The sequence below is a fragment of the Tiliqua scincoides genome, chromosome 8 (genome assembly GCF_035046505.1).
Source record: "Tiliqua scincoides isolate rTilSci1 chromosome 8, rTilSci1.hap2, whole genome shotgun sequence".
NCBI lineage: Eukaryota > Metazoa > Chordata > Lepidosauria > Squamata > Scincidae > Tiliqua > Tiliqua scincoides.
This window is the reverse complement of record NC_089828.1, coordinates 35,603,840-35,631,654: the sequence shown is the minus strand read 5'-3', so window position 1 is coordinate 35,631,654 and position 27,815 is coordinate 35,603,840. Positions and strand designations below refer to the sequence as shown.

General features: G+C 44.4%; 1 protein-coding gene and 1 pseudogene across 1 annotated transcript in view; one reads left to right on the top strand and one right to left on the bottom strand.

Annotated features, from left to right (window-relative positions):
• The window catches only part of EFNA2 (ephrin A2), a 199,853-nt gene that overhangs the window by 157,451 nt on the left and 14,587 nt on the right, over positions 1–27,815 (bottom strand). The gene's annotated exons all lie outside the window — the stretch shown is intronic.
• On the top strand, positions 25,730–25,846 carry LOC136659874 (5S ribosomal RNA; annotated as a pseudogene).

Below are 27,815 nucleotides of genomic sequence, written 5' to 3'. Positions count from 1 at the left end.
GGCCTTGAGCCAGCCCCCAGGTACTCCCAAGCTGCATTACTTCAAGGAGAATGCAACCATGAATTATCTCCCAGACTGTCAGAACCCCTGACCTTCTTGTCTGGACTTGGTCCCATTCAATCTCCTCCCTCCATCCAGTCCCAAAAAGTTGCATTAAGTTTGAGTACTATCCCCACCAGGGTAGTCCAAGCTCAATTGCAGCTGAAGCATGGATTTGACCACTGCCAGTAACACAGTCAGAGGGGGAGAGGTGCCGTAAGTACACAAGACCTGCAGCTCCCAGTGTAAGCATCTCCCCCCAGTCACCATCAGAGCCATTTGGGGCAGCAAGGGTAACATGCAGATGCTTACCAATTCAGTGCCCTTTGGGCACCAGACACAGACATATTATTTCTGAACAGGTCCCAAGCGACATTTCTTTCCTGCTGAAGGCTTATTCTTACTTCATATTTTCCACCCAGAAACAGAAACCGGTGCATGAATTACTAGAGATGTAGGAAATGGTTCAATTTATTCCCTTGGGAATTTCCACCTTCCCAAACACTGGCATCAAATGTCAGCATATGCAGTTTTAGTATATCTGCAACTATCACAATGTTTGAATGATTGTCGTACAATGTAATTGTGCACCATATGCAAACTTTTGCTTTAATTGTAAATCACCATGTCTTGTGGCAGTGAATTCTATACATTAGGCACTATGTGAAGCAGTGCTTTTTCCTGTCTATCCTGAATGTGATACCAAACAGATCCACCGGGTGATCTAGAGTAATATTACAAGAAAGGTAGGGAAATGTTTTTCTCTTTTCCCCGTATATGTTTTAATGATAAATGATGCCAAAGGTACTCATGGAACCTCCATATTCAGAGACAGTCTACCTTTGAGTACTAGATGCTTGAGAGGAACAACAAGGCAGAGTTGTTGTCTGAAAGCCCTGCTAGTTCACTTCCTGGAATCATGTGACCAGCCACAGATGGAGGCAGGATACTGAACTAGATTGACCTGATGTCAGATTCAAATAAGATAAAAATGAGAGAAATTCACAGTGGACAAATCAACTAGCTGCTATTAGCCACAACAGATCAATGGAACCTCCATATGCAGAGCTAGTCTACCTGTAAGTGCCAGATTTTGGGGACAAACAACAGGGATGGTTTAATGCCTCAAGGCCCTCTCCAAGCAATCCACCTGCCTGTTGTTGCAAAAAAAGAAAAAAGAAAAAAAGAACAGACTGATCCAGCAAGGCAATTTCTTAAGTCATCCCAAATATATTTTGGGAAATTAGTGATATCTCAACCCAGAGAGAAAATCCTCTGGGAAATTTGTCACTTCTTGGGTTTAGAAAGAATGAATTAACATCCCAAAGCAGCTCAGTACAATGATGTTCATTTAGAAACCAACTCTGGGGACGACAGTCAGAGTCTATTTATTACTTAATTTAACTGAGCGCAGTGTAGATGGGCAACCAGAGGCGAAGGAAGACGGAATGTCTGTAGGTTCCACTGATCTCGCCTCTGCTGTAACTCCCTTCCCCAGCCCCAGTACATGAAATCCTTTTAACTGGAGATGCCCGGGACTGACCCCTAGGACCTTCTGCAAGCTCGGCCACTGAACTGCAGCCCCAGACCAGTACTGTTGTGAAAACAAAGTAGATTCCGTCTTGTAAACGCCAAGATGGGTGGCCACTTGGGAGTTGTACATAAGCTGATCTGAGCTCTTAGGAAGACAGGAAGCCGCCAGACCCAGGCTGAGCCAAGCACCTGACAGGAATCTGAAGCAGCACCCAAATCCTCCCCCCCCTTTTTTGTTTTGTTTTTTACTGCACATAAGCCTACCACCACTACGACTGCCACCACAACTCCAAAGTTGGTCAGGAGGATCCTGGGAGTTTCATTCCTAAGATCCTTCCCCCCCCAACCCCCTGTCAGTGGAGAGGAGATGGCAACCCTTTTCCTGACCACTGAAGAGCCATCAGGAACCTGATCACAGTGGCCACTTTATCTCTTCCATGTTCCCCTGCAATGACACCAGAGAAGGAGATAATCCTCCCCTCTATTCCTGCCCTGGACCCTTTGATTCTCCATAAGGAGAACAAATGACAAGAGGATGGGGCAGCAGCCAAGTGAAACAGGCAGTGGCTGGAGAAGGTGACAGGTATGGGGTATCCTCCCCCCAGTAGTTCACCACTTCCCCTGGGATGCTGCTCAAAGGTCTCAGTCCACCTTCTGGGGGGGGGGCATCCTAGATGCTGCTTTATTGAGCCATCTAGAGCAGTATTGCCAACACTGGCAGAAGCTTAGACAGAAATATTCCTCTGCCATGCCTGGAGGTGTTGGGGACTGAAACTGGGATCATCTGGATGCTCTCTACCAAACAGCCAAAACAGTCCCACCAATTGCTTGAGAAGGAAAGCAGGATACAAATGTGATAAAACAAGCAGAGGGTGTGACACGATCTCACTTTACAAGAGTTTTAATTTAGGTCTTTTCCTAGGACCAACTCCATTTACATTTTCCATCCATGTGAGCCAAACCCAATCTTCTTGCTGTTGGACTCAGGCAGGCAGTTAAACACGTGAATTAAGCAATTACAAATTTGATCAATGGTAATTTCCACAGGCACAGCAAATGAGGAAAGGGGGGCATTTAGGGAAGCAGGGTGTGTAGTCTCCTTTCCTTGCCCACTAAAACATTATTTGAGAATTTCAGGAGCACACAAATCTGTCTGTGAGACAAGGAGTGGCTACTCTTCCGAATAACAATAGATTGTGAACATGCAGGCAGAGAATCACCTTTTAAAAAATTTATCACACACCGCTTAGTAATTTTAAGCATCTGATAAATAAAATATAATGAGGAGGAGAAGGAATAATAAAATGGATACAGGGATGCATGCCAAAAGCACAAATCCTTTTGCAAGACCTTGGCTTCCATTCCATTCAATGGGGCTCATGCAAGAAAGCTTCCCAGTGGATTGACGCTCAAATAGTGTAATTAAGACTGAGTCAAAAGTTCTCCATTGAGAACTTTTGGCTTGAATTTGGTAACCCCAGCTCTCCTTTTCCCACTGTGGTTGTAGTTCCCTGGTGGTTGGTGGTAGCCATTTAAATTTCCCATAAATCTGGGATCAGCTGAAGACCTCCTCACACCTGAAGAACGCCATGTCCCTATACCCACCACTGCAGCTGCCTTCCTCATTCTCTGGATTTTAAAAAGAGGGAGTTGAGCAGAAGAGGTAGAGGAGTGGTGGGCTAGAGTGTCTCCTCCACAGTTTCTCCTCTGTACCCCTCTTTATTCCCCTCTTCCTTTTTCCATCCAAATAGCGGGGGGAAGAGGAGGTGATTGAGGCTACCAGATGGAGTAAGATGTCCTGCCCATCCACTACTTGAGGAGACCATCTGAGTATCATGGACGGGCCACTCCTACAGAAATTCCCTGGGCATAACACAACATCGACATCTAGTGCAATTTTCAAGAGGCTTCTGAGGAATTAAAATGGCATCTGCCTGCTGCCCAGTGAAGCACTGTCACCCTTCTCCCTCTTCCTCCCCTGTAAATTGTTGAAATGCCCTCCCCCAATTTGCTGCCTCCAAATGGAGCAGGCAGTTGGGGTGGAGGCATTTGGGGTCAGCCCCAAAGTTAATTCCAATCATGTACCAGCTTGTTTATCTCTTGACTTGTTTGTTCATTGCTGGACAATCTGCCTGCACCGCCCTTTCATTTGCAAACCCCCCCCCCCGGCCATCGGTAAACTGTTGCCAACAATCAAACTAACAAAATAAAGACAAGAATGACAAGACGAAAAATTAAAGTCAGCCAGACAAGAAAAAAGAAATAGACTCACGCACAGAGCGGAGGAAGAACACCAATAAAATTCAAATAAATTGTCTGGAAAGCCTGAATGACGAAAAACATCTTCTATATGGCATGGAACAGTCACTGTGTTCGGTAAAGGTGAGTGTCCCTTGTGAGAACATTCCCTATGTAAGGTGCAACAACCAATAAAATGCTCACACAAACCACCACCTGCAGATGGGGCCTGGGCTGGGAGCCCATGCCATGGAGGGTTCACACTGTACACAGCCAATACCCAAAGCAGTGAGGGTCCCCTGCTGTTGTGGCTCCCCACAACCATCCAGTTATCCATGGCCCAGGTGGGCTTACCCACCAAGCCTGGGGGAGCAGCATCAGCACTGAATGCCGCCTTCTTCCTCCAGTTCCATTTTATAATGAACAGATATCCTGACCCACATTGCATTAGGGGTCAGGGCATCTGGGACTTGCTAAATACCTGGGGGGGGGGGGAAGAAGATGACTCACTGCTTCTGTCTGTCTCGTTTGCACTGCCTTCCTGCAGGCCTCTCCATGGAGTGCCCAGCCAGAAAAACTAAGAACTGAGTACCAGATGGACTAGACTTCTGCTCCACCATGGCTGCTGTAGCAGTACATGTTGGCATAAAGGAGGAGCCATATCCCTGTGAAGCCTGGTTCCCCCACCCCAAAGGGGCAGCTGATGGATTCATGCCCTTTTTAAAACAGGGTAGAGTGCCCCATTGATGACACCCCTACAGGGGTGTTTTTTTTTCCCCTCAGAGCTCCATCCCACGAAACTGGAGCCACTGCTGATTACCCAAAGCACTTCAGAAAGTGAGGGGTTCTGAAGAAGACCCCTGAAGAGGATTGTGGCATTCAGGTAAGCTGCTGTAAGAGAAGGGAACCCTTTTGACATCCTGGTCCCAAGCCACAGAGAAGTAGAAAAAGGACGTACCAGCACTATGAATTTGCCCAGGAGCAGACCAGCAGCCAGAGATGTTGTTGAAGGACTGGGGAGGTTTCACAGGGACAGGGCTGCAGCTCAGTGGCAGAATGCCTGCTTTGTGTGAAGCAGATTCCTGGTTCCCTTGGTACCTTCCTTGGCATCTCTGGATAGGACTGGGAAACCCTGAAGAGCTCAGTCAATGCTGGACTAGATGGAAATTGCAAGGTCTGACTCTGTGAAAGGCAGTTCAAATGAAATCTGATCCCTTTGGACACTACCTCTTTTAGTGTTTGGGGACAACTTTAATGTTCTCATTTGAAATTTATTTTTTAAAAAATATTACTTAACGTGTGTGTATTTTGCAGGATCAAACCATGGGTTATGCTGAGAGTTCTGAAACCACAATGCCCAAAGTCATTATTGCCTTAGAAAAGCAGCTGCAGCTTAGATTGGGTTCCCTGGTACAACAGGAACGAAGTCTTAACAATTTCCCTCTTGCGCTGTGGCCCAGATCCAAATCACACACACACACACACACCACACACACACACACACACACACACACTGAGTTGCACTTTGCCACACAGGGGAAAACTCAGGAGCATACTTGGTGCCTTCCACAGCTAATAGCTTGGAAAGGTGTATGTGATTTCATACACCTGATCCAATCACTTTCACATTGGCTTTTATACAATCACAGGTTTCCAATGTAACATATTGTTCAGCTCTTAGGTTTGCAATCCTAGACGTACTTACCTGAGAGTAAGTCCCATTTAATACACTGGGGCTTATTTCGAGTACGCACACCTAGGCTTGTGCTGCATGTCGCTCTGATTTATGATAGAAAATCAAAATAGAGTGGGAACAAAATAAACTGCATTAACTTGGCATGTCAGAATATACCAAAACACATATTTCTACATGAATCCAATTGCAAGAAACAAAAATAGCAAAAAAAAAAAAAATTACATGTAAATAATAACCACAAACCAGGCAACTGTTTCACTCATTCGAAGTCTGGAAATTGTTAGTTATGGTTTGCAATGGGAGTAGGACACCGGAGAGTGGCTCTTCATTGTCATTAGAAATGTATGATCTGGGTGGACCATAGCAACCATTGCTTTGTCGCAGGGTCTATTTAAAGCAATAGCCAAGATCCAAAGAACCATGAAAACTAGTTCTTTAAGTCCACACTGTTCTACATCCACCAATGGCAGTGCAAACTGCTTTTGAAAATGAGGCTGAAACTAGTCGTGATGTGAGACTTCAGTGTTTGGAACTTCCAAGGTCTTGTTTTTCTTTTCTAAATAATCAAACGGTGATGGGACCATTGCATCCGGGACAACTGCATCCCAGCCAAATGCACCCCAGTCATTGACATCCCTGGATATTTGTGCCCCCCCCCCTTTTTTTTTTTTTTTTTGCATCCTGGACTTATATCGTGTCCCAATATATGTATATTTATATTTGATGTACTTTTTAATTTTTAAATCACAAAGGTAGGGTTAAGGTTGGAATAAGAGGCTTCATGTATATAACATGGGGTTTATTGCCCAGTTATAGTTTGTTTGGTGTCCAGTTATAGTGGGGCGCAAATAACTGGAACACCAAAAAAAATGGCAGTGAATGTCCAAGGATGTCAATGACTGAGATTCGTTTGACTAGGTCACAATCGTCTAGGGTGCAAATAACCTAGTACTGTACTGATACAAATACCTGGATCAGGAGTGCGGCATAACCTCACACCAATTTCCTGATTCAGATCACTTCCCTGAAGCTATTCTTAGCCACAGAAAGAAAAACTTAGGAGCGTAAACTAAGAGCAGCTTTTGGAGGTGATTCAGATTGGGGGAAAGGGTTCTACCTCTCCCGCCTCCCTGTGTCATGACCTTGAGCCAAAAACTGTCCCTCCCTGCAGCAGGTTTTTGAAAAAGAAAATGATTTCAGGATCACATCTAGTTTGGCCCAGAGGAGGGTTTCAGACCAGTAACAACAGCAGGAGAAAGGAAGCTGTTTAAAGGGGGAAAAGTCAAACTTGGACAATCCTTCTCAACCAACTTTTTGCTTCCCTTTCCCTGAAAAAACATTGTTGCTATTTAGCCATTAAGAAATAAATGGTGTGGAAGTATTTTTTTAAGATGCAGTCAGTACACATTGCTCCTTGTTTATTGATTGATCAATAACAATATTCGTATTTTTTCAGTTGCTCTTTTTACCAGAAGACCCTCCATGAGGCAAACAGCATCAACTGAAAGCTTTGAAATGTTTCAGTTTGCATTGCTTTTAAATTTTGATGTTGGCCATCTTGGGGACCCCTTTAGAGACAAAATGCGGGGTATACATATTTCAATCAATAATTTTGATTAAATAATAATTACAAAAATTAAGAGCAGCATGTCCAATAAAAACATAAGTACAAAGAAGTCCAAAATTGGACAGGGAGAACTCCAAATTAGTAGCAACAGGACATCAGAAGGACAACCATAGGGGAAAAATGGCCCAACACCAAAGATCCAAGAAAACATTTTAGCAAAACACTGGAAAAGTGAACATCCCAGGGGAAGGAGTCTGAAGCCTTAGCACCACCACCGAAAGGCTCCATTTCACGATCCTTACCAGCCACCCCTCTGATTGGTGACAGGATAAGATGCTGGGCCTTTGCAGATGATCTCATCTTGTTGCAGATTAGCCACCTCTCTGGGATCTCTAGGTTCTCTAATTGGGAGGTGGGGGATAGTTGCATCTCGATTCTCATGCATATGCATGTCTAAAAACATGCACACCCTGCCACAAAAATGCAGGCGTACTGCTTCCCATCCACCGCCACCCCATAATTGTTTATCCAGATAGCAAATGCATTGGCATTGAAGCGATTTTTGTAAGGAGTACAACCAGATTGTGAGATTAAATGTTCTGTTACACATTCTTAAGTTTTTGAGGGGTTTTTTTTGTAAAGAGTCAACCGTTAATGGTCAAGTTACTAATGCAGCTCGCTTCAAAAGCCAGAGTAATGAATACAGCATATAGCTGGCAGAGGAAAGCCTTCAGAAATGTGAAATAGTGCAGGGAGGAAGGAAGGCTCCTTCTCATGGTCGGTGTGAGAATCGGGATACTGGGAATACACAAGAGCCTTCCCTTTTTCAGCCTTGAAATGCTGAAGGGTATGACTCCATCAGGCTAGCTCAAGTCTACCATGTGATAAAGTAGCTCACACCTTGGATTTGGGCCAATGCCTCTTATTCCATGTGATACAGTAATAGAGAACCCACAATGACAGAAACTGTCCCTGTGCAATTAATTCTATGTAGTGGTTGAATGGGAGGGCAGGGAAAACTCTCAGCATCCAAAGAGGGAGAGATCACAATTTGTCCCCAATACAAAGACCTTCTTTGGTGCTTCTGAAGAACTAAATGGCAGTCTCTATTTTCTCTGTAGCAGAAGAGTACAACTTCCCAAATGCCCAGAGTGTCTTTCAGATTTGTGGCCAAATGTATGCTTCCAGATAATTACTCCAGTAGAATTCATTGTATGGTGATTAAGAATCTTAATATTATTTGTTTCCTTGTCATTATTATTAGGAGTCAATTGTAGTTTTATTAGGGTATGCTCCATCATTACAAATCATATCTAATATTATTACATACAAATAAGATATAAAATTATTTCACATGCCAACGTGTGAGTACCTAATATTTTGAAATTGATATATGATATTATGGAGCAAACTTCACATAGTTGGCCAAGTTTTGTGGCAAAATGTACATTTCAGGAAAATAATCATTGTATTCAGAATTCCCTGTACGGTTTTAATAGATTTAACACTATAATTTCTGCTATGTTCATTATTATTAGGAATAGCTTTTAGAGTCATTCCATTTGCTCCACTGTTACAAATATCTAGTTTACATACACTTCATTATAATGAACAACATCTGCATAAGCTCCAATTGTCCTTATAGCACAGGATGGTCTCTGTTTGGGGGATCAGTCCATGTACAACTCCATCTCTATTTTGTCTCCATTTTGCCTTCAAACAGTTGATTCTGCCTGTAAAGATGAACTAGCTCCCCTTTCACAACTTCCTCCCCAGACAATAAACACTGCTGTACCAGGTCCAAGTTGAAGATACAAGGACAAGCCAAGCCATTGTAATATTAAACATTTTGTGAACACCTTTAAATTGTTTGAAAGTACTGTAAATGATTTCAAGAATCAAGCAAGCAGAGAAGTGCCTTCGCCAATGTGCAGTCATGAGGTATGGGCAACTGGGGGTGAGTGGCTGTGATCTTCGGAGCAAGAATAGGGGCTTTAATATTACATATCTCTATTCCTATCTGTGAAGTGCTGGAAAATATGTTGCTCTGTCACTCAACATGCCACAAAGCAAGCAAAAAGGGGAGCTAGTTGGGCCTTGTCCTGCTGGTATAACCAAATTTGCAACAGAGCTCCAGTCCTCATGGCCTTTATGGCAACAACTGTCTACACCCAGATATCACATTTCTTTAATCCATGGAGGTAGGTTTCTTTCCATCTAGTCCATAGAACAAGGAACTCTGGCAGCTCTCTTCATTCCAACACTCCTTCTTCTTGCCCTGCACACACACACAACACAAACCCTCCAGTTGTGTTTTACCACCACATACCAAGAATTCCTGGGGGGCATCATCCTGCCCCCCTATCCCCTCCCCCACACACTCAATTTCCTTTTTGAATTGGTGGAAGATAAATCCATCCTGAGCCCTTTGCCAAAGCACAGAGCCGGAACGACAGAATCCAGTCCGATAAGAAACCTTGATCCTGCAGCCTGATAATAAGTTGCATTATGAAACTGACTAAGGAGAAGGAGGGGAAAAAATGAGCCAATGGAATCAGCGTCCCTGAAACTCCTAACTTTTGCAGATTTGTTCACGTTGAGTGCTGAAGGCTGCAATCAAGTTCTCCAACCAGCAGCGCCCTTACGCTTGGTTCCAGCACCATTAAAGGAGGTAGTTTTAACCACACCCATACACCAACACCCCCCAAAAATCCAGACTTAAGTAGAAACAAAATGCAAAAACACATAATTATTGGTAAACCATCCTACTATGAAGGCCCAAATAGGGTCATCTCCATAATGGTTATGTCAAATGATTACCTTCTGCTTTGAAGGATGAACTTATGAAAAGTGGGACTCCCACAGCTACTGTTTTCTCCTGCAGTCTCCTAAGTACACAAGATTCATCAGTTTACAAAGGTACTCTCTGCCATCCCACAGAAGATCAGTCTATATAGTCTGTGGCACAGGATAGTGGGGAGTGAGTGTTTCTGATCAACCAACAGCAGAATCTTGCTTGCTTGAAAGAGAACACGGGAAGGGAGCAGCCTCGGGCATCCTACCCGCACAAGTTCATTGCCCCAAACCAAAACATAAGTCATGCCAAGGAGGATCCCTCTTTCTACCATCATAGCCTTCCATCTTCTCAATCCTCACATCACGCTGGTGTTTGATATGCATATTAAGAGACTCCAAACACCTCCATTTGAGGCTCAGAGACCTCTGTGTATCTAGACATGCTCTTGTGGCCGATCCCTCCGGGAATGGCAAGGGAAGATCAAAGAACCTCATTCCCGAGGAAAACCCTACATCCCTCTCCACACTCTGGATTTTAATTTCCTCCTATTGTACAAATGGGGGAGGGGGCACACCATTCTATTCAGCCTCCACCCAGCTCCATCACATACCACTTCCTTACCGTTAGACATTAGATATAATTCAACCACTTCTCATAATGAAATTTGGTACAAAACTGTCTATATGGTTTTTCCCTGCAGTGAGACAGGGAAAAAGTAGCAAGGATGAAGTTTTATGAAACTTTAAGTTTAAAGTTTTAGGCTACCTGGGTGAATTTTCCTTGCTATCTATAAAGAGGAATTTCACTGGTATCCCCTTTTTTGCTCATCAAAAATCCAGACTAATTAAAAACAACAACACAAGGCAGGATTTCTCTCTCAAGCAAGCCCCAAATTCCACAAACAAATGAGGATTAATTTTCCAAAGCCAAGTGAAATATTCGTGGCTGCTGGCTGAGCTTGCCTTTCTTCTCGTCACACAATGGAAGGACATCAGAGGATTGTGGGAGCCAGATCTGACTAGGCAGTTTTAAAACAGAAAGAACGTAGAGATAAAATGGTAAAAATATGTCCTTTCCCATTCTTTCCCATCAAACTCTTTCAAAATACACATTTGTTCGGAACCAAACAGGAAATAGTCTCTCAGAGTATAGGTTGGGCAGCCCTCCCAGATTAAATGGACCATACCCTGCCAGAGAATATTTGAAGGAGAACTTACCTAGCTAAAATTAACATGGTTCTCTTGTTTCAGGTTCAGCGCCCCTGTCTTTTTTTTACTTCTGGGACAGATGGGGCAAAAAGAAAATGGGGGCATTTGTAACAGAGTTGGGATTCATGGAATAAGGAAATAGGAATTTCCTATGAAGATGATGAAAATTAAAGATTAAAGATGAGAATTAGATCATTGTTTGGCCCAATCCAAAAATATACTTCAGATATTCTGTGGCTGCAAATAAGGAGCATATCATACAATGCACTCCTTAGTTCTAGATAGATAAACATGAAAACTATTTCTATTTTATTTTAAATACAATAAAATAAATTAAAAATCTGATGACAAAAAAGTTCATAAAGACGGCAACATTTTCCTTTTAACATTTGCTTGGATTATTACTTCATATTATTTTAAAGAATTATTTTATTCATTTATTGTTTCAGAATGAGGAGCAATCGCTAAAAACTCCACCGCTGATCTCAACCCCAGCATGGTATTCGCTGGATGCTTTTGTGACACGTCACTTTTGTAGACCATACAGAACAGAAGGCAAATATGTAACACATTTTGCCAAGAATTGCTGTCTAATTCTGCCGGTATTAGGCCATGAGAACACTAAAGAGTGGCAACCAGAGGATCCAAACAAGATTTCCAAAACAGTGTGTAATAAGAGAGTCTCTTTTAAATGGCAATTGTAACATAAAAAGCAAAGTCCCACCCTCCCCCCAGGAAAGAAAGCACTCTCCGATGATGGAAGCTTCTAGTTCTTGAGAGTGCCTCAGAGACAAAACAGGGAGTTTATTTCAATGAGTACTGTTTAGAGAACTCCTGCCAGACATGTCTCCTTATCCCGAATCATCAAAGAAATGGAGGATTCAAGATCAACCACCTCTTCTAAAGATGGGATATCATTCTCTTTGTTGAATACAGGCAACATAGAGGCAAAAAGCACGATGGCCGCCAACAGAAGAACCATGATTTCCACTAAGTCTTAATTTCCCCTTCCCCAGCTTCCCGACCCGTTCACAGACAATCCAAAAGGAAACATCAATCTGGGTTTCAGTAGAATTCCGCAGACATCCAATGACTCCCAGATGTCATGTGCTGCCAACAGAATTTTTCTTTGCTTCAGTCTTTGCTTTCACCATTTTTAGAAAGTCGCTCTATGAACACCAGCATCCCCCACCCATGCCGTTCTCAATGTCACCGTTGGTTCATTGACAAAACAAGTTGCTGAGGCTTCAAAGGCAAGGTAAAAACAGTACCAAGCAAAGACAAGGTACTGTGGAGATTCTCACAGCGGTCCTGAGGAGAGAAAGGCTGGGGAGGCAAAGAGCAAGGCATCAAGAAGTTGTAGGCCAAAGGCTCTCGCAGGGCTACCCTCATTAATATGCTGTTGGCAGACCTGGGAAAAAGATCAAACACAGCCCCTCCCTGCCTTCCCTCTCCTAACACCCAACGGCCATTCCATTTTCCTGGAAGCCAGGTTTATTTATAAATCAAGGCCACATTTCATACAATCTTGCCTCATTCCTTTTTGTACCAGGGAAGTTCCATTTGCACCTCCCCCAATACTCCAACAATACTAACAACAATACTAACAATTATGAAAAGGAACATTCTAGAATTTTGTCTACAGTGTTCGGAACCATTTCTACCTTCGCTCATCTCACTAACTTGCGGGTGCTGAAATTTGCAAATTTACAAATGAGGCTAGCCACATGGACATCCAAGGAGCAAGTTCAACTATTTCTGATAGACAAGTAACATGCTGGCACCTCTCACATTTGGCAGACTCTACAAAGTAAGGGAAATGTCTCAAAGTATTCCAAAACATTTCATCCAGCGTGATTAGAAACACACTTCCAATCCACCTCTGCCAGTCCTTTGCTATTGATGCTACTTTTGGGGGGTCAACATCCTGCCAACCACAAGTCTCAGATGCCAAAATGTCACACATCTCAACCTTGATTCTTTTTTTTTTTTAATTCAGATTGAGAAAATAAAAAAAATATACAAAGGAATTGTATTTTTGGTCCTGAGACTCAAAATCAGTTTGAGTCAAAAAAGAAAGCAAAAACAGGAAATGGATTTGCTCAAATCTAATACATGAATAGGGGTATTTAAGTAGAGGGGGATGCTGAACCTCTGAGCTATCCGGACGGCGCAGTGAGCATGCAGAATCTCTCCAGAAGTAGAGCACCCCTTTCCGTCTTAATTAATATCCCAGTGACTTCATGTTTCCCAGGATGCCTCGGCCCCCTCCTTTCTCACACACACTTCTGAAGTCCTGGTGCCTCCTGCTCACCCCTGCTTGGGCGTAGCGGGTTACAAAGTGCCAGCTTCAATCAGGGCGTGGGTGGGCAATGAAGGAAGTGAAGGGGTGGATTCACAACTCCCTTGAGAACAGACCCTTCTGAGAGGGTCTGCCAAGATTCACCCCTTGTCCGCCTCTCCATTTGACACACAAAGAAATATGCATCATTCACCCCAGGCGGACTGGCCTCAGCGCCCACCATGAAACGATGCGGATGAGAATGAGAGGGGTGCTGACTGTCATGGCCACACTCCAACCTTGTCCACCACAGCGATCTCATCACCGCCTCAACCAATGGCAGAAAGCCTCTGCAAAAGAGTTGAGGACACACATAGACACACAGGCAGCCATGAAAACAGTTTCTAAACCCAGTTGAATGGGACGAAAACCGAGCACATTCAGAAGAGCTGCTCTGTTGAACCAAGGTATCCATTTTGTGCATGTGCACCTTGGTATCAGCAAATACCTCTCAAGGCATAAAGCAACCAAACAGCATGCACTGCCATGTCTCCCTTTGCTATATTGCAAAAATGCGCCTGTTCCCCTCCGGCCTCTCAGCAAACACTCGGGTCCAACAACATGGTCATCTCTCACCTTCACTCCTGCTGCCAAAACCATTCATCTTTCTCATCGTTTTAACTCTGTTAATATAGCCTCCTTGAAGCCCTGTCTGCAGAAGCCTGTTTGCTCCCAGATCCTTCACAAGCTTCTTATCCATGCCTTCAAAACCCTCCATGGCTTAGCCTCCCTGCCTCACCTTCCTGCTAATATTCCAACAGAGCCCTGCCTGGGACTTTTGCTCATCCAGTTCCACTATCTCAGCAGTACAAAGATCTCCTGCTCCTTTCAATGTCTCCACTCATTCTCTCCTGCTGACATCAGACCAGCCATTCTCAACCTTTTTTTTTTTTCCTATGACCCCTTAGGAGCTCTTCACAGGTTCCAGAGCATGCCTTCTCAGTCAAAACAAGGATACAACATTCCATAAACCCTTGGGGCTTCCCTTCTCACAGTTTCAGTCTGTGGCCCTCCTTCAAATGTGGCTCCTGTTGAGAATGGCTGCCTTAGACCTCTAACTTTCTCCCTGGGCCCTACAGATCTCCTGTGTTCTTCAGTGCCATCACCCATTTTCCTTTGCTACCTCTTCTGCCTGGAACCTCCTTTCCAAAATCTCCACCATGCCACCTCTCTTCTTCCTGTTAAATCCACAAAGTTCACATTTTCTGTAAAAGCAGTATTACGCACTAGTCCTCTACCTCATTGTAACTAAGCCAAAGTATGCGTAATGAAAATTGTAGAACATATCCTTCCCTCTTCTTTTACATTTCACTGTAAGAATTAAAGTGCTGCGTGGAGGCCTTTGTGGCTGCATGGTGGTGGGACAGGGCCTCCTGACATTTGGCAATGATGTCATCACATAGCTCAATGGCAATGACATCACCAAGCTGTGCAGAGCTCAGCTACAAAGTGCGCAGCCATGCACTTTTAGAGTTACAATGGTCACAAACAGTGTTGCCTTGGAGTTAGCAACTCTTTTGCGCTAACAGCAATATTACAGATGCATACAATGAAACAATCTTAAGACACAAGGATGTCTGGGTAGAGAGGAAAGTCATGTTCACTGGCTAGTAAACTTCCACACAACTCTGGTCCCAGTGCCAACTATGATCAGTGCCGAAAGGTTGCCTTCTTGGTTACCATGATCTCAGAGTGGCACTAAGGGCTGCTGCCCAGCCTCAAATCCACCTCCCTTACTCATAAGGATTATTACAAAGTGTATGCAACACCTGCATGGTGTTTGTCACCTGGCAGGACAAAGTTCCAAACAACACAGCCCTGGAATGAGCTGGAATCCCTAGCATGTATGCACTGCTGAAACAGAGACGCCTGCGTTGGCTCGGTCATGTTGTGAGAAAGGATGATGGCCGGATCCCAAAGGATCTCCTCTATGGAGAACTCGTGCAAGGAAAGCGCCCTACAGGTAGACCACAGCTGCGATACAAGGACATCTGCAAGAGGGATCTGATGGCCTTAGGAGTGGACCTCAACAGGTGGGAAACCCTGGCCTCTGAGCAGCCCGCTTGGAGGCAGGCTGTGCAGCATGGCCTTTCCCAGTTTGAAGAAACACTTGGCCAACAGACCGAGGCAAAGAGGCAAAGAAGGAAGGCCCATAGCCAGGGAGACAGACCAGGGACAGACTGCACTTGCTCCCAGTGTGGAAGGGATTGTCACTCCCGAATTGGCCTTTTCAGCCACACTAGACGCTGTGCCAGAACCACCATCCAGAGCGTGATACCATAGTCTTTCGAGACTGAAGGTTGCCAACAACAAATGCAACATTGGTTGTCTACTGGTTAGTTCCAACCTACAACTGGATTACAACTTTTAAAAAGTGATGGAAGAAGCATAAAGGAAAGTGGGTCAGATTGGATGGAAAGGGAGAAACCCCCTAATAAATGAAAGGAAATAAAAGATATACTGTAAGCAAGTTTGGGGGCCATGCTGGGAGAACAGTCTTAAAATAAACAAAAAATTAGAATGTTATCCAACTTTCCAGCACTGATGCAGCCCCAGGGTAAGGGAACAAATGTGGCTTTGGTGACTGTCCCCCCCCCCCCCGTTGGAATTCAGTAATTGTCCCATTGGCATGGCTGCATCAGCACTAGAAAGCTGGATAGGATTGTTCCCTTAAGTATATTATAATACTGTAGTTATATATTTATATGCATGCTGATCATATTCCATTTTATTTATAATAGGTAAATAAAATAAATTATTATTCAAACCTTCCTTTCATGAGGAAATTCAAGGCAGCTAATGATAAATACTGCAAAACTATCACAATTATTTTTATTTTAAAATACATTTTAAAAATCTATTTTGTTTAATATGCTTGTAATCTTATTGTATTTTTGCTATCTTCTCAGCCACTTTAGGGGATGCGAGGCTTAAACTGGCTAAAGAGTGATGCACTATTTTAATATAAATAATTTTTTAAAAACACACATTGAAAGCAGAAACATTTCACAGAAGCAGGAATTAGGAAAGGGAAGGAAAGTGCTGGTGTGCTCCCTGGGGCATTTGGTGGGCTGCTGTGAGATACAGGAAACTGGACTAGATGGGCCTATGGCCTGATCCAGTGGGGCTGTTCTTATGTTCTTATGAAAGCAACCTATAGAGAGTGCAACAAAAATATAGCCAGTGATCTAAAGAAAACTCCCCCAAAAACCATTTTCACCAAATAGAAGGAACAATGGGACCTTACGGGCTCCCCATAGGAAGCCCCAAAAAATAGATAAAATAAATTTTCCAAAACAAAAATAAAGTTCCACCAATGATGGTACTTGATCCAGTAATCTTGTTATGGGATCCCTTGTGCATGTTTGGAGTCTCTGCTGCACCAAATGACTGTGCCATTCATTACATGCGAGGGCGTTCACCGTAAAATCCATCTATTCACTCACGCAAATCCTTGGCCTCGCCTCAATATTATTGTTCTTATATTCCTTGGCCTTAATATTATTAAGAATATTTAAATACTGCTTTCCAAGAAAAAAAAAGTTTGCAAATCAGTTTACACGGCAATTTTTTTTTATTATTTTAAAAAATCTTTTGAAACAAATGGTAACAATGGTATCTCCTTGAAACAAATGGTATCTTCTGTACATGCAAGGGTAGCTTTCGACCATGCACAGAAGTCTGTAGCAGACCTATTCTTAATTAGGGCTAGGGGCTAGGGCCTATTCTTAATTACAAGAAGGGGGTTTCTTGTAGTGGGGGATTCGATTATTAGAAACATAGAGAGGGGGGTTTGCGACAGATGTGAGAACCGCATGGCGACTTGCCTGCCTGGTGCGAAGGTTGCGGACATCACTTCTTGTCTAGACAGGCTGGTAGATAGTGCTGGGGAGGAGGAAGCGTTTGTGGTGCATGTCGACACCAACGACGTGGGCAAGTGTAGCCGGGAGGTCCTGGAGGCCAAATTTAGGCTATTAGGTAGGAAGCTGAAAGCCAGGACCTCAAAGGTAGCGTTCTCTGAAGTGTTACCTGTTCCACGCACAGGGACACCTAGGCAGGCGGAGATCAGGGGTCTCAATGCATGGATAAGACAGTGGTGTAGGGAGGAGGGGTTCAGATTCATTAGGCACTGGGGAAAGTTTTGGGACAAGTGGAGCCTGTACAAGAGGAACGGGCTTCACTTGAACCCGAATGGAACCAGAGTGCTGGCGAATAACATGAAAAAGGTGTCAGAGCAGCTTTTAAACTGATCCCTGGGGAAAGGCTGACAGAAGCCGAGGGGCAACTGGTTCGGGACTCCTCATCCCTATGGGACGAGGATGGGGAGGTTAGAGAACAACAAGGTATAGGCAGAGTAGGAGAAGAAATTGGGAATGGTATCGTGATGGGATGTGATAGATGGTTTGACACAATGAGAGGATTCAGGGATAAAGGAGTGAATAAGCAGCCCATCCTGGGACATTCCATGTACAAATGCTTTTATGCAAATGCCCAAAGTCTCTGAGCAAAGATGGAAGAACTGGAATGTCTGGTGACAAGGGAAAACACTGACATAGTGGGCATAACGGAAACCTGGTGGAAAGTGGAGAGTCAGTGGGATACTGCAATCCCAGGCTATAAACTCTACAGGAGGGACAGGGAGGGGTGGGTTGGAGGTGGGGTGGCCATTTATGTTAAGAAAGGGATAGAATCCAGCAACGTAGAAATTTAAGGTGGGTCCAACTCCATAGAATCTCTATGGGTTAAATTACTAGGCCTGAGGAATGATGTAACACTGGGGGCATACTATCGTCCTCCAGACCAGAAAACGGAAGGGGACCTTGAAATGAGGAAACAGATCAGGGAGGTGACAAGGAGGAACAGGGTTGTAATCATGGGGGACTTCAATTATCCTCATATAGACTGGGTCAATTTGTGTTCTGGTCACGAAAAGGAGACCGGATTCCTTGACATGCTAAATGACTGTGCCTTAGAGCAACTAGTCATGGAGCCCACCAGAGGACAGGTGACTCTGGATTTAATATTGTGCAGTACTCAGGACCTGGTTAGAGATGTCAATGTTACTGAGCCATTGGGGAACAGTGATCATGCTGCGATCCGTTTTGACATGCATGTCGGGGGAACAATACTGGGCAAATCTCTCACAAAAACCCTTGACTTCCGACGAGCGGACTTCCCTCAAATGAGGAGGCTGGTTAGAAGGAGATTGAAAGGGAAGGTAAAAAGAGTCCAGTCTCTACAGAGAGCAGGGAGGCTGCTTAAAACAACAGTAATAGAGGCCCAGCGGAAGTGTATACCACAAAGGAAGAAGGGCTTGACTAAGAGGGTGCCCACATGGCTAACCAGCCAAGTTAGAGAGGCCGTAAAGGGCAAGGAAGCTTCCTTCCATAAATGGAAGTCTTGCCCTAATGAGGAGAATAAAAAGGAACATAAACTGTGCCAAAAGAAATGTAAGAAGGTGATACGGGAGGCCAAGAGAGACTATGAGGAATGCATGGCCAGCAGCATTAAGGGGAATAATAAAAGCTTCTTCAAATATGTTAGAAGCAGGAAACCCGCCAGAGAAGCGGTTGGCCCTCTGGATGGTGAGGGAGGGAAAGGGGAAATAAAAGGAGACTTAGAGATGGCAAAGAAATTGAATGAGTTCTTTGCATCTGTCTTCACGGCAGAAGACCTCGGGCAGATACCGCTACCCGAACGGCCCTTCCTGACCAAGGAATTAAGTCAGATAGAGGTTAAAAGAGAAGATGTTTCAGACCTCATTGATAAATTAAAGATCAATAAGTCACCGGGCCCAGATGGCATCCACCCAAGAGTTATTAAGGAATTGAAGAATGAAGTTGCTGATCTCTTGACTAAAATATTGAACTTGTCCCTCAAAATGGACATGGTGCCAGAGGATTGGAGGATAGCAAATGTCACACCGATCTTTGAAAAGGGAAAGAGGGGGGACCCGGGAAACTATAGGCCGGTCAGCCTAACATCTATACTGGGTAAGATGGCAGAATGCCTCATCAAAGATAGAATCTAAAACACATAGACGAACAAGCCTTGCTGAGGGAGAATCAGCATGGCTTCCGTAAGGGTAAGTCTTGCCTCACGAACCGTATAGAATTCTTTGAAAGTGTCAACAGGCATGTGGATGAGGGAGAACCCATGGACATTATATATCTGGACTTTCAGAAGGCATTCGACACGGTCCCTCAGCAAAGGCTACTGAAAAAAAACTACATAGTCAGGGAATTAGAGGACAGGTCCTCTCCTGGAGTGAGACCTGGTTGAAGACCAGGAAACAGAGAGTGGGTGTCAATGGGCAATTTTCACAATGGAGAGAAGTGAAAAGCAGTGTGCCCCAAGGATCTGTCCTGGGACCGGTGCTTTTCAACCTCTTCATAAATAACCTGGAGTCAGGGTTGAGCATTGAGGTGGCTAAGTTTGCAGACAACACCAAACTTTTCCGAGTGGTGAAGACCAGATGTGATTGTGAGGAGCTCCAGATGGATCTCTCCAAACTGGCAGAATGGGCAGCAAAATGGCAGATGCGTTTCAATGTAAGTAAGTGTAAAGTCATGCACACTGGGGCAAAAAAGTAAAACTTCACATATAGGCTAATGGGTTCTGAGCTGTCTGTGACAGATCAGATCTTGGGGTGGTGGTAGACAAGTCGATGAAAGTGTTGACCCAATGTGCGGCGGTCAATTCTATGCTTGGGATCATTAGAAAAGGTATTGAGAACAAAACAGCTAATATTAAAATGCCGTTGTACAAATCAATGGTAAGGCCACACCTGGAGTATTGTGTCCAGTTCTGGTCGCAGCATCTCAAAAAGGATATAGTGGAAATGGAAAAGGTGCAAAAGAGGACAACTAAGATGATTGCTGTGCTGGGGCACCTTCCTTAGGAGGAAAGGCTATGGCGTTTGGGCCTCTTCAGTCTAGAAAAGAGACGCCTGAGGGGGGACATGACTGAGACATACAAAATTATGTATGGGAAGGATAAAGTGAATAAAGAGATGCTCTTTACACTCTCATATAACACCAGAACCAGGGGACAACCACTAAATTGAGTGTTGGGAGTGTTAGGACAGACAAAAGAAAATATTTCTTTACTCAGCGTGTGGTCGGTCTGTGGAACTCCTCGCCATAGGATGTGGTGACAGCATCTGGCCTGGATTCCTTTAAAAGGGAATTGGACAAGTTTCTGGAGGAAAAATCCATTATGGGTTACAAGCCATGATGTGTATATGCAACCTCCTGATTTTAGAAATGGGCTATGTCAGAATGCCAGATGCTAGGGAGGGCACCAGGATGCAGGTCTCTTGTTATCAGGTGTGCTCCCTGGGGCATTTGGTGGGGCCGCTGTGAGATACAGGAAGTTGGACTAGATGGACCTATGGCCTGATCCAGTGGGGCTGTTCTTATGTTCTTAATTCCTAGACAAGTGATGCTGGGAGTTGGGTCTTTTTGGACACCACCATCCCATTTTGATCTGGGAGCCCTTTCTCCAAACAAATAATCTGATAGTTTCCTAATTCCTGATCCTGTCCCAGAGACAGTATATCAGTGTTTCTCAACCAGTGGTACAGGTACCACCAGTGGTATTTGAGGTGATGTCTGGTGGTACTTGCAGAACCCCTGGACACCTGCCACCCAGCAGCAAGACCAGGAACATGACACAACAAACAGCAGTAGGACACATGGCTCAGCAGGTAGAGCTCCAAAGCATACTTCTCTGTGCTTGAAAAAGCCCTCTCATCCATCCTGAGCTTCTTAGTGGTGTTTTTTGCATCACATCTGGCCTCCCAACCCAGAAGTAACTGGTGATGATGTCACTGCTAGTTATGTCCAGTGGTACTTTGAATAGGTGAACCATGTGAAGTGGAGGACCAATGTTGAGAAACAGTGCAGTATATAATTATGCTCTTAGCTGGGCGGGAAGGGTGCCTTGTCAACATTTCATCAGTCAATTGCTAAATTTACCTCTCTTCTGGATTCAGGGCCCAATCCTATCCAATTTTCCAGTGCTGGTGCAGCAATGGGGTGTGCACTAAATCCTGTGGTAGAAAGGCAGTCACAAAGGCCTCCTTAAGGTGTGGGAACATTTGTTCCCTTACCTTGGAGCTACAATGCAGCTGCACCAGTGCCGGAAGGATGGGTAGGATTGGGCCCTCAGTCTCCTATCCCAAGTCTGTAGAACTCAAAATTCAAAGTCGGAGGCACAGGCATCTTCGGTGCATAAATGTAAAATGAACCTCAAGATGCCCTATAGCAGGGGTGCCCAAACCCCAGCCCTGGGGCCACTTGCAGCCCTTGAGGCCTCTCAATGCGGCCCTCAGGGAGCCCCCATTCTCCAATGAGCCTCTGGCCCTCCAGAGATTTGTTGGAGCCCACACTGGCCCGACGCAACTGCTCTCAGCGTGAGGGCGACTGTTCGACCTCTCGCATGAGCTGTGGGATGAAAGCTCCCTCCACTGCTTGTTGTTTCACGTCTGTGATGCAGTAACAGCAGCAAAGGAAAGGCCAGCCTTGCTTTGTGCAAGGCCTTTTATAGGCCTTGAGCTATTTCAAGACCTTCATTCATTCATATAAGTTCATCTTTAATATATTCATTTATGTAAACTCATGTAAATTTATTCAAATTAAATGTAAATTAATTTTTTTTCCCCAGGTCCCCAACACAGTGTCAGAGAGACGATGTGGCCCTCCTGCCAAAAACTTTGGACACCCCTGCCCTATAGCATAGCCCACCATTTTGCATACTGTTATTTGTAATATTTGTTATTTATGTAGCACCAGTATGGATTTTGGTAGTCTAACAATTACAGATGTAAGAGGACCAGTCCCTCCCCAATCCAATTCCCTCCCCGTTGCCAGGGTGCTCATGGAACACCTGCCTATACCCCAATAGTAAACTGGACACTCCCACTGCCACCTATACTGAGAGTTCAGGGGTCAGGCCAATACCCAGTGCTACCTCTATCCCTCCCACTAAGAAATTTACTATAAACTGCAAGGTAGGACCTGGCCAATACCCAGTGCTACCTCTATCCCTCCCTCTAGGAAACTTACTATAAACCGTAAGGCTGTGCACACGTACTTAAAAGGAAGCCCCACTGAACAGATTGCAACTTACTTTTGAGTAAACATCCACAGGATTGTGCTGCTAGAATTATAAGCAGACCGAATCCCTTTCTCCCTTCCTTCCATTTTCGTTATTCCAAAACTAACACTCACACACCCAACATTCTGTGGATCTAAGAAGCCTTTTTTAAAGATTTAAAAACCTGTGCTTGATTTGCAAACTTGCATGCCTGTGTACAGTGGCATAGCTAGAAGGGATCCAAAGCACTAAGTCTTGCAGGGAGCCTCACCACAGTGTACAAGGGGCTCCTCCCCTTTGGAGCCATTCCAGGCAGGGGGAGCAAAATGGAGGCGAATGGCTTTGAAGGGGAGGGGCCCCTTGCATGCTTCGGTGAGGCTCCTTGCAAGACTTAGTGCTTTGCACCCCCTCTAGCTACACTACTGCCCGTGTGCCTAGAGAATCTCCAGAGTACTGTACATAGAAACTGCTACTTAATTTTGGGTAGCCCGTTTTTGCTTCCAAACTGATTGATGCTCAGAACAACTGACCTTGTTTATAGAAGGAAGAACAGTACTATGGGATATCTAATCCTGAAACTGCAAACAAACATTTGCTATAAAGGTGGATTCTTGTTGGAAGAGAAACGGCTGGAAGGGCCAACATAAATTTTCCTTTTCAATTACCCGCCTTATCCAGGAGATCATCTTGTACCACAGGAAAAGCCAGAGGGTTTGGAAGAAATACAGTACACAAATTGATTATCAAGGCTTACAAGACACTTTTATATCCGTTGGTGTTTATTAAGATTTTGTTGATTTTTTTTAAGAGTGCCAAAACCTTACTTTTGGAACTGGAAAGTTCAAGTGGAAAAGATAGACTTTTATCAGCCTAATCAGAGCCTTCATCACAGTGGCCTTTCATTCAACCACATAGGTAGGACCTTACAGTTCATGCACACACATCGATGTGTATGCGCACCAGGGACAAGATGTATCTCTTCCTGTCAGAGATGTACAGCACACTCCTACTCACATGCACTTGGAAGAAAATCTTACCGTGTTCAAAGAGATTCATCCCCATGCTAATACTGCTAGGACTGCAATCTTAGCTTCTAGAGAAGTAGTTCCCAAACTGCGGTCATGACCCACCGGCCAGGGAAGGACTTAGGTTTGGCCCCTTATGGGGTGGGGACAGAGGGATTGCAGCAATGCGATCCCCAGGATTGCACTGCTGCTGGGGAAAGAGAGAGGGTTCCTGGTTTGCCTGAAGCCAGCAACAGGGTCTAGGAGTGTGGGGATGCTAATACTATGCATTATATGCTAATACCATGCTAATACCATGCTAATACTGCTAGGACTGCAATCTTAGCTTCTAGAGAAGTAGTTCCCAAACTGCGGTCATGACCCACCGGCCAGGGAAGGACTTAGGTTTGGCCCCTTAAGGGGTGGGGACAGAGGGATTGCAGCAATGCGATCTCCAGGATTGCACTGCTGCTGGGGAAAGAGAGAGGGTTCCTGGTTTGCCTGAAGCCAGCAACAGGGTCTAGGAGTGTGGGGAGTCCCACTGACACCTCCACAGGGCTTCTCAAGCCTTGAAAATTAAAAAAAAATGCAATTGAAAGCCACTACCAGTTTCTGATTACGAAACCACAAGTGGCTTCCAATCACTTTTGTTTAATTTTCAAGGCTTGGGGAGCCTGTGGAGGTGTCCACGGAGCTCCTCGCACCCCTGGACACCCTCACTGGCTTCAGGTAAGCCAGGAACCCTCCCTCTTTCCCTATTAGCAGTGCAATCCTGGGGATCATGTTGCTGCAGTGCCCCCACCCCTGCGAGCACTTAGGTGGTTCTCCTAAGGAGGACTTTGGTAACCACCTTTGGTAGCTCACACCATAAAATGATAGAAAGGCATTCCCAAAGATTTTTTTAAAAATCAGAACAAACGTGAGATTTACCAGGGGCAGGGGCCAGAAAATAGGGACTTCCCCTGGAAAAAAAAAATCCAAAAATTTGGATTCTAATACACGGCTTGGTGGGTTTGCAGAGGGAGCACTTAAGCCTTCCTGCAGCCATCAATTGTCACCCACAAATGTCCTCCAGCAAGTTCTTTTTAATTTCTGCAGGCTCTGAGGCTGGAAAAATCCTGGTGGAGGATTTTTTTCCCATTTCTGGAAAAAAAATCAGTAGGCTGGGGAGAATGAGGCACCCACTTTCTCAACCACAATTCTTTCCTACAAAATTCTCCTACAACTTTGAATGAATCTGCCCTTCTTCCTACGCTGGCCCTGATGCCTGGAACTGCTGCCAGAATGCCTCCCCCCCCCCACCAAATTCTTCCTCAGAACCCACCTTTTCCTTGAAACTTTTGACCCAGCTCCCCAGTCTCTTTATTCTGTTGTTTCCAAACTCAAGTACATGTCTACAAAATAACTGCACATTCACCCCCTGTTTAGCATTGCCTCTGCTTCCCTCCTCCTGTTCTGCTCCTTGTGTTTTTCCCTAGATTGGAAGCCTGTCAGAGCAAGGACCTGCCTTCTCATTCTGCATATAGCGCAATGCACACAAGTGGTGCAATAATAATAAGTCTGAGAACCTATATCAGAGACAGCAACATTCCAATCTTAAGGACAGTCCCTCTGAACGCCTCACCACCACCATTTCAGATTAGTCATCCCCTTTCTGTACTTTGAAAACAGGCCAGAAATTTAAATTGGTCCAAAATGCATCCACCCAACCCAACTGCATCCTGATTATCTGAGTACTGCATACAACTCCAATTTTGCATCGTCTTCACTGGTTGCCTGTTCCTTTCTGGATTCAATTTAAAGTGCTGGCATGAGCCCGAAAGCCCTAAATGGCTTGGTAGTAGGTATACTTCAGGAGCCCCTACCGAAGACCTGTGTCTTCTCAACATTAAAGCTCAGTATCAGAAGTTCTGTACGCCATCCTGTCTCTGCAGGACATCAAACAGGCAGATGCACAAGACAGGGCCTTTTTGGTGTTGGTGCCAAGACTGTGATACACCATCCCTAAGGCAATCCATCTGTTCTCATCTTGGTATATTTTTAAGCATCTTTTAAAGATGCAACAGTTTCAGAGAGCTTTTCACCTGATGTGCTACTGCTAGGGATTTAACTTGCTGCTATGTTCCTGTTTGTGATTTGTATAACACCAAGTGCCGTTTTTGTGTTCTATTGGAATTTTATTGTATTGGTGTTTAATTTCTGTAAATTCTAGCAACTGTTACCCTGCACATGCCCGATCTCGTCTGATCTCGGAAGCTAAGCAGGGTCAGGCCTGGTTAGTACTTGGATGGGAGACCGCTTGGGAATACCGGGTGCTGTAGGCTTATACCATAGTCTTTCGAGACTGAAGGTTGCCAACCATGTCTGTAAATTGCTTTGAATGCTTCATAAACAGAAGAGAGGAAAACTATCAAGATAATAATCTGAGAGATCAATTCATACTGGAATAGACATCGCTTAGTTCTGTCTCACTTGATTTTTCAATACCTCAAGAATACGACATCAAGTTATGACCGCATGTGTGAATGGAAAGGGCCAGAGCTTTTCATGCTGAAGGTCCCAGGTTCAAACTCCAGGTAGTCTGAGAATGACACTGTCTGAAACCCTAGAGAACTACTGCAGATTGGTGTAGAGTCTAACTTGGGCTAAGTCTACTTCCTATGTACAATGCGCCATCACATACAAAACTTCCACATTATCTGAAAAATGCAATGTCTGAAAAATGATTGTGCACAATTTTCAGTCAATGGTCATCCAGTGTACAAAAAACAAGAGACAGTGTGCAAATACATTATGCCACAAGAGGTGGTGAGGTCCACATGCTTGGAAGACAAGAACTAGACAAATTAATGGGAGAGGTTATTAGTGGCTATTAGTCATGATAGCTAAGCCATGTACAGAGGCAGTCTATCTCTGAATACAGTACCAGTTGCTGGGATGACCAACTGTGCAGAGAGAGGGATGTTGTTGCCTTCATGCCCTCTGGTGGGCATAGGCTCATTCTTAGCTGGGGGGAGGGGACTTTGCCTTTACGGAGGTATCAATAAATCACAACGAATTAATCACATGTAGTATAAGAAATACACTGATTTCCAGATAAGTGCTACTTTATCATGGGTTAAAAGATTAATTTTTAGAAATGTATTTATATGTTTTGTCAATATTTTATAAGTTCTTTCATTCACCCTGGATTCAGTTGTGCAATAATAATAATAATAATAATAATAATAATAATAATAATAATAATAATAATAATAATAATAATAATAATAATAATAATATCTTGGCTAGATCCTGAATTATAGACTATAACCAACCCGGCATAGGGTGTGATGAAGTAGTAAAATAATAATAACTGTTTAAATAAAGAGGAAAAAAGACCATCTGAACCCTGGAGCTACTCTACTGGGGAGGCAGCAGGAATGAGCCAAGCACTCTTGATTCAAACTACCACTTGGACTGTTTCCCTGGGCAACATCTAAAAAGCTTTAAACATTACCTGCATCTGTACGCTGCCTGAGAGCACAGCTTCATTGGTTGACATGCACCCTAGGACTTAATGACAACACTCTTCAGCTGTGTTTGTGGCACGCACGAGGGATGTGTCCAAGGCCTGATGGAGGCCTGAGCATTATCGTGAAACCGCTCTCCGCTTTTGGGAGGAGTCACAGGGTTGAGCCTCTGCTCTCTTCTATCTGTCTCTCTGTTCCATTCAGGAGCAAATGCTCCCATGTTTCCCCCCTTCCCAACCTCCCAATGCCCTCCACTTCTGCTCCCACCTGTAGGTACACACCCGCCCTCCTTTGGGTCTCTCGGTTTGGAGACTCATTAAGCAGTAATTAGCTCTCAAACGGCAGGAGGTACTTGAGGAGAACAGCTGCATCAACAAGACAGGAGGGAACCGAAAAAGAAGCTTGTGTAGTGCAAGGATAAAGGCTCACAGAGCACACAAAGTGGAGGGGGGCTTAATCTACCAGCCTGGGATATCACAAGGATCCCCCTTTTCCCATCACCACTTCCCCAGTTCTCTTTCATTTGTTCAACAGCCACAGAAAATTTTCACTTTGCAGTTCAGCTCCCTGTTGTGGGCAACAGACCAAATAATTGGGTGGGGGGCACACCTACAGGCCTCCTTCAAGAAAAATTGGTAAAAAGTCTCATGTTTGGGGTGAGAAGCCTTGCAGATCTTGCTAACATCACCCCAGTGGCTTTTCGTAACACTTTCGTGAACACCCGGATCCACTGTCACCTTGCTAGCAGAAGGGCTCCAAGGTTGCCAACCAACCAGAAAGA